The sequence below is a fragment of the Solanum pennellii genome, chromosome 7, assembly GCF_001406875.1.
Source record: "Solanum pennellii chromosome 7, SPENNV200".
Lineage (NCBI taxonomy): Eukaryota > Viridiplantae > Streptophyta > Magnoliopsida > Solanales > Solanaceae > Solanum > Solanum pennellii.
The window spans coordinates 63,962,949-63,971,607 of record NC_028643.1 but is presented as its reverse complement, the minus strand read 5'-3'; positions in this window follow the sequence as shown (position 1 = coordinate 63,971,607).

The window sequence follows — 8,659 nt, the reverse complement described above, 5'->3', positions numbered from 1 at the left end:
AATATATTGGCTCTTATGTTTCTAAAACATACTTCTTCTATGATTTGAGATTAGTGCTCAAAAAGTTATCTCAAAGTCTATCTTGGAAATCTCAGTTTTCCTTCTTTCTTCGTTTAGAAAGTTATTACTCTTTTTTTGAAAACTAGTCCGAATTCTCTTTGAAAATCTCGGCTTCCTCTCTTTCTTATTTTTGAAAGCATTTACTCTTTAAATGAAAACTAGCTCAAAAGTTCTTTACTGAAAAACTAGCTCAAAGGCTCTTTACTGAAAAACTAGCTCAAAGGCTTTTTTGGAAATCAAAGTTTCCTTACTTGTTTAAATGGGAAAACATTTTAAATTTTTTTGGAACATATAGTCCCCAAATACTTTTGAAGAACTAAAATTTAACTTTACTCTTTACTGAACTGAAAACTCAAGCCTTAAAACAAAGTTAAAACGTTTGTAAAAAGAATTTTGAAAAACATTAAAAACTTATATTCACTTAATTTTTAACTTCTTGACTTGACTTTTAACTTCTTCACTTGACTCTTCACTTTCTTTGAATAGAATTATGGATTCAAGGATCATGATGTGTATACAAAAAATTTCATGACGTTTAGGAATGATTTTAGATAGAAAGAACAAGGTTCATGAAGAATCATGGATAAGAATTTGGATGGAAACCTTGAAACCCTAGCTTGAAGGTAAATGATCAAGAAACTCTTTCTTGAGATTCTTAAATTAGTTTCTTGAAATCCCTATAGCCAAGAATTTATGATTTTTCATTGGTAAAGATGAAAATCTGATTGATTTTAACCTTTTATTAGTCAAGAAATTCGTTTAGGATTTTCTTTGAGGTACCAAAAACATACCCTTTTTCAGTTTTCCTGTTGGCTAATTCGTAACAGCATTGTATAAGTTACTAAAATAGTCATAACTTTTTACTCAGAAATCATATTACGCGAAATTTGTGGCATTGGAAAGTTGATTCGGTTATCTCTAACTGGATAGGTTACGTCTCACGTAACTCCAAATATCCTAAGAGATATGGTCATCTAAAGTTAACCCAAGTAGAATCTTAACATCAAAACTTAATCGATAAGGAAACTTCAAGAACACTTTTCAAGAATTCATCAAGAACTTAAATCCTTAAATTTCAAGAACGAAATTACGCTGAAAATAACATAATTGGTGTGTGGGTGAAGGAAACCAACAGTATGGAAACTAACGTACCTTTTTAGGGATCACCTCCGACGAAATCCACAAGTTAAACTTCAACGATATTGACGAATCTTGAACTCCCTCTCCTTTCTCGTCTTCTTTTCTCTTCTCTAAAAGTCTAACTCTTTTGGTAAAAGTGTAAACTGATCCAATTCAGTTTATACCCGTAATTAATTACCAAAAACGAAATAAATCAGTAGGTTAAGGAAAAAACAAACTACCCCTTCAAAATTCGAATTGGACTTTCTTTATTCCAACAACCCAACTTTCAAAGGTCATAACTAACTCATACAAACTCGGAATTATGCAAACTTGGCGGCGTTGGAAGGATCATTCCTAGGGTTTTCCATCCATATCTGGAACTATACCTAACTCATCTTGATCTAGGAGTTATGATCGTTGGAAATTGACCAAAAACTGACTTTTAACTTACTTAAAATTTCTAGATTTCCTTATACTTCCCAAAAGTAATATTTCCAGATTTTTATCTCCTTTCTAATTCTTTCTAGTTGCGAGATGTTACATTTCAGAAGTTGCAGGTGATAATGACAGAGCCAACTATGGACCATCAGTCGACTTCGTCGATGGGCCAGTTACCTTTCAGTCGTCATCGTAAATGGTGGTCGACCAGTATGGATCATCAGTCGACTTATGGTCCACCACTCAACTCTATCAATGAGCCAGTCAACTTTCAGTCCTCAATCGTAAATGACGGTCAACTTGTACGGACCGTTAATCAACACACGATCCATCAGTCGACTCCGTCAATGGGCCAGCTGACTTTCAGTCCTCAAAACCAAATGATGGTCGACCAGTATGGACCTTCAGTCGACTTGCGGTCCATCAGTGACTATGACAGCTTTTGTGTGGGTTTTTGTGGTCTTTTTCTTGTTTGTTTGGCCTCTAAGCTACGTCTTTAGACCCTAAATCATGAGGTTTTTGTCAATTTCAGCCTAGAAACATAAAAAGAACATATCTAAGTCAAATCTTTACTAAAAACATGGAAAATTAGAAGCAAGAGAGGAGAAAAAGGTTAAGAACCCTAGTTCAAGAATGCAGTAAGTTTCCATCATTTCCACCCTCGAAATCGAAATATATCTTCGTGGAATTCGTCACCAGGCATGTGGGATTTCACTAGTGGGTTCCTTTCACCTATTAGGTCCCTAGTTTTCAGTCAGTTTCTTGATCCCCTTATTATGACTAAACATAGGGTTTCTTGAATGTTAGAATTGTTGGGTTCTTAGCTGATAGAATGATCCAAATAAGATTACCATGTTGTTACTCATTTTATTGCATAAATTCCAGAACCCTAGTTATGTATTTCTTTAGTTCTTAATTACGCATGCTAGGTCAGATATTTCAGTTATTGAGTTATACATGTTTTAGTTATTAATGCATCAATATCAATTTAATTGTTGCATCCTCAGTTTGCATGTTCAGATTAAGCTATCTAGCAACTTGCTGAAATTTAGTCATAATGTTTTAATTACTTAATTCATTGAGAGTAGCATAATACCGAGTTAGACTAGGATTTAGCGTATCCAAATAGTCTTAGAACTACTAGCAATGTAGGTTGTAAATCCCCTCTATGGGCATCAGTTTGGTGATCACGCCAGCATGTCTTTACACCTCTAGCAGGGTATATTGGATCCTCTCACTAGGGCGTATATATCGGACTCTACATTCAGCTCATGTGATTTTATTGTCGATTATTAGTAGTTCTCAGAGTTCAGTCAGATTCCAAAATGTTCCAGTATTTCAGTCTCAATATGTTATAACTTGGTCATTGCATTAAGATTAGTCATGTCCAGTATTTCAGCATCTTTATCATGTTCAAATTATTTCATTGCTTTGTTCAATTATATGATATTTCATCTTTACTCTATCCTACATGCTCAGTACCTCTCAAGTATGGACGCATACGTGCGCTACATCTTCTCGTGATGTAGGCTCAGGTTCTCACCATCTAGACCACGCTTAGATCGATTCCCAATCTCCAGTTCAGCAAAATCAGTGGTGATTCCTCAGTCTCCGAGGAAAATAGTCATGAGTGTCTTTAAATATTTTTAGTCCTTTAGTTTCAGTTTTGCTAGACTTAGTTTGGGCCTGGACCAGCACTTTTAGTCAATTAGAGGCTATTTTCAGACATAGTTAGTTTCAGCTTAGTATTGAGTTTATATCTTCTCTGTATTAAACTCATCAATTTTCATATATCTCAGTAATAGTATATGGGTATTCCCCATCTTTTCATTTTAATTAAGATTCAGCTTTCGCAATAGTTTATTATCTTTAGTATGCTCATAATCATGTCAACAGGGTTAGCTTGGGATCACTTGTGGTCCTAGGTCCCGTGTACACGTCTACGGGATAGCTCGGTGCGTGACACATATGCTTACTCTCTATAATTATTGTCCAAAACTCAAACTTACTTAATTTAGAAAACAATTACAATTCTTAATTCTTAAGAATCGAAATGACAATCATAAAATGATCTGCATGTTCATCCTCACTCCAAGAATGGATCAAAATGTAATCTATCAAAAGAATGACAATCATATCTAAAAATAATATTTGAACACTATGTTCAATAAATCCATGAAAGTTGCAGGAGCATTAGTTAGTCTAAAAACAAAACCAAATATTCATAGTGATTGTACCTAGTTCTGAAGGACATATTCAAAATGTTACATTCTCTAACTCTGAGCTAATGAAATTAATTTCCCCTTTCGTGGGGGTGGAGGGGGGCTTTGGGAAATTCAGCGAGAAACAATTCTAGAAATTCATTCACCTGCGGAACTTAATGAGGATTTGAGGTTTTAAAACTGGTATCCCTAACCCAAAATAGATTATAGATACAATACTTATAAGTTACCTTTATGGACTTAAGGCCCGAGATAAACTGATCTATAGGTGTTGAGGTACTACCCTTCCATTCTACGTATGTATGTCTGGCTTAATGGAAATTTAAATGTAACGGCTTTGGTTCTACGGTCAATTGAGGCATAACTAGCATGGATCTAGTTTTTAATGACCTAACCTGGTTGTTACGACTAGGCCCTTAGGGAAAGAATTTGGGCCCAAAAACTTTATGATAGCAACATAAAACTCTTTTTCAAGTCAGCCTTAGATATAAATTGGGCTTGGTGGGGTCTAGAGTCATCCGAGAAGGAGTGGGATCTTTTTGTTGAAATTTTACTAATGTATACTTGTATACAACACATCAAGGAGTCTATAAGAACTCCAGAATTGAAATTAAGGTAAGTAAAACTCTTGAATTAAACTTAGCATGCAAGGTATGTGTTGTGACATTAAGGAGAGGTATCCAACATATTCCTCGTCGATCTCACTTCAGTGGGTGGTATCCAACTATAGCGGCTCTCAAACCACTATAGAGAGATAAGTTGACTCTATAACAACGTCGCAATTGCGAGACAGGGGCTGCTAATAAGAAAAAAAATTGGATTTTATGCATAAAAACTACTCAAACCCCCTGTTTTCTGCACTTTGAATTCTTGAAATTCAGAGGGTCTATTTTGGGTAGTATTCAAAAGTTCTCAATGAAATTCATTGAGAAAAGTAAGAATTACACTCCCCAATATTGCAAATTATTTCTTAAGCCTTAGAAAGTAGGTTGTTGCTATTGCGGGAAGGTTTTTCATGATTCCATACAGGTGGGGGTGTCAAATAGGCTCGGGTTGAAATTGAAAATATTATAATGGGTTGAGTAGAAATTGGGTTGGATCTTGACCCGCCCAAGTTTAATTTAGGCTTAAATCGGTTGGGCTCAAATGGGCTAAAAATGGATTGGGTCTTGACCCGTCCAATTTGGCCCGATTAATTTCAATAATTTAACATATTGATAATTAACTTTTATAATCACAATTTGAATTTCCACTCAAGAATTTTTTGTTAAAAAAATAACAAATGGATAGATAAATCTCAAAAGATGTTAATTAGATAATAATTTTCATACCTTTAATATAGAAACATACCTAAATAAAAAAATTTAAAATGGGTTGAAATTGGAGATTGAATTGGGCTCAATTGAGAATTTCCTTCAAATGGGTTAAGCTTGAATGGGTTGAAATTGAACCCAATTCAAATTATTTTGAGCCCAACCCTTAAAATTTTGAACGGGTTGGGCGGGTTACATATGTTTGGGTTCATCTTTTACACCCTACATGCAGGGAAAGAGACCTAAGTTAGGGAAGATGATCACGTTTTGGCCGGGGTTGCCATTTGTTAATAATCTTAGTAAATTAATAGGCCATTAGAGATTGATTATTGTTTGTATTTCTTATTTTAAACTAAGAATAAGTTGAGGTACTTCACAAGGGTAAAGCTTGGGCTATTTAGAATTTTCAAGAGGCTTTATTTGGGTAGGTGATTAATTTTTTTATTTACGCATTTGTGCATGTCTGCTGCTTTTTGTCTCATATGTTCAATGTGTTACAGGGAGGTATATGAAATGACATCGAGTATGTAATCTTATGTAATGAACCTGTGTAACTTGGGATTTTTAAAGTGGTCTTGTTCATTGTGCTTTGTGATTATGCATGCTTGTTTGTGATTGGTGTTTGGCTCGGGTACCACACTAGTACACAATGTTGTTGGTCGGATCAAGTACTACATTGGTACAAGATATATGGTTGGCTTGGATACCACGCCTGATATGACACCAACAATTTTGTTTGGGTTCCATGAGAAGAATTCGGTACGTGATTATGGTTCCATGAGCGGACCAGATATTTCCACTATAATGATATGAAACATGTTTTACACATTGGTTGATTTATGACATATGACTGCAAGTGGTAATTGTTGATATGTGTATTATTATGTACTATTATTTTGTGGTGAACTCTTTAAATTCACAATCTTAGATTGGTCGAGTGATCCTACTAATACACGGTGATTTTGTCCTATTACTGCAGTTTTTCCTTTCTTGTTGAGTGTAGTCAGTTGTCCAACAACTGATCCAAGACCTTAGTAGAGAGACGTTTATGTAACACCCCGTATCTAAAAAAGACCAAAAACTAGCTTTTCAGAAAAATCTGCAGGTGCAACCAACGGGGCCATCGACAAACCGTAGACTGACCTACAGTTCGTCCTGCACATCCGTCAATGGGGTCAGAAACCCCCAAAATCTCAGCCTAGGAAAATTTGGTTAAGTCATGATCGATGGACGGACCTACAGTCCGTAGGTCAGACTACGGTCCATAGTCCGTGACTGTCGATCAACACCCCTGTCACCCACTCTCTGACAAGAGCCACAGATTACCAGCACGGTCCGAAGGGGGAAAATGCAGTTTGGTCAACTTCAAATTGTCATAACTCTTAGCACAAAATGAATTGGGCATCCCATGAGCTACCCAAAGATACATAATCGAATTATCTTTCCATAGACACCGATCTTGCTAAAATCCAACCTCAGAGTAAAAAGTTATGCCCATTTTAGTAAAGGTTTGTCGAATAGGCCCAACCTACGGACCAAATGACGGACCGTCAATGGAACGACGGACCGTCAGTCCTAGTCGTTGTTTGGTCCGACAGCACTTTACCCAGGGGTCTTTTGGTCTTTTCCCACTTTTTTTAAACCTTAGGATATATCGTTTTGACCCTAAATCATCATATTTTAGTCATTTTAAGCCTAGAAACATAACTAAAACTTAATAAAGTCAAATCATTAATAAAAAAAACATAGAAAATTAGAAGCAAGAAAGGAGAAAAAGGTCAAGAACCCTAGTTCAAGAACGCAACAAGGTTCCAGCAATTCCAGCCCTGAAATCTGAATATTTCTCCGTGAATTTCATCTTCAGGTATGAGGGATTTCACTAGAGATTTCCTTTCACCCTTTGGGTCCCTAGTTTTCAGTCAGTTCTTGATTCTCTTATCTTGATTAAACCTAGGGTTTCTAAAACTTCGATAGAACTTCATGAATTTATTAAGTATATGTTCCAAATCATATCGTAAAGTTATTATTCAGTTTGTCGCATGAATTTCAGAACCCTAGTTTTGTATTTCTTTAGTTCTTGAATTACACATGCGAGGTCAGACATTTCATCTATCAAGTTATGCATGCCTCAGTTTTTAATGCATCATTATCATATTAGATGTTGCATTCTCAGTTTACATGTTCAGTTTTGAGCTATCCAGTAATTACAGAAAATTCAGACATAATCAGTTAGTCACATAAATCAATAGGAGTAGCATAATACCGAGTTGGACTAGGGTTCAGCATACCCAATTTGTCCCAGAACTACTAGCCAAGTAGGTTGTAAGTCCCTTTTGTGTGCAATCAGTTTAGTGATCACGCCAACATGCCTTTATAACTTTGGCAGGGTATATTTGGTCCTCTCGATGGGGCGTATACATCGGACTCCACATTTAGCTCATGTGGTTTTATTATCGGTTATTAGTAGCTCCAACAGTTTAGTCAGACTCTTTTGCATTGACCATTTATCAGTATACTCAGTATTCAGTTTCAGCATGTTATAAATAGGTCATTGCATTTAGTTATCTCAGCATTCATAATCTATATCATGTTCAGATTATTATACTTGCTTTGTGCTTGTTCAATTATGTTTTATTTCAGCTTTATTCCATCCTACATGCTCAGTACCTTTCAAGTACTGACACATACGTACGCTACATCTTCTCGTGATGTAGGTTCAGGTTCTCAGCATCCAGATCACGTATAGATCGGTTAAATCTTCAGTTCAGCAGATTCAGTGGTTAGTCCTCACTCTCCAAGGATAAAAGTCATGAGTTTCTTCTCAGTATTTAGTCTTTTAGTTTCACTTTTTTCTAGATTTAGCTGGGGCTTGTCCCAGTATTTCTAGTCCAGTTTAGTTAGTTTCAGCTTAGTAGTGATTTAATATTTTCTTGTATTAAACTCATCAGTTTTCATATATCTCAGATTTAGAATATGGGTATTTCCCCATCTTTTCAATCTAAAATTATGATTTAGTTTCCACAATAGTTTCTTATCTTTAGTATGCTCATGATAATGCCATCAGGGTTAGCTTGGGATCACTTGTGGTCCTAGGTTCCGTGTCTGCTTCTCGGGGGTAGCTCGGGGCATGACAGTTTAATTCCAAGTCCAAGGATGAGCTTTTTTTTTAGGCTTCCATGGATTCTTCTACATTTTTGTGTCCATTTGTTCGTATAGACTATAGACTTTAGTTATGTTTAGATTTTGAGGATGTTTCCTAGTTTCACTATTTAGAGTTTTTGTATGGTGTCTTTCAGTCTTAAAGATAATTTCGCGTCACAATTGTCTAAAATATTGAGTTGAGTTTATGGGGACTCCATCTTATAGTTACTAAACTATTTTCTTTAGTTTATTGCTAAAACTACATTTATTTATATAGTGTTGGGTGAGTTTAAATAAGTCCTTGGTTCTTCCGCCAAGTTTCTTCAATATGGGTGCTACTCACAATGGTTGGGGTCATTACAC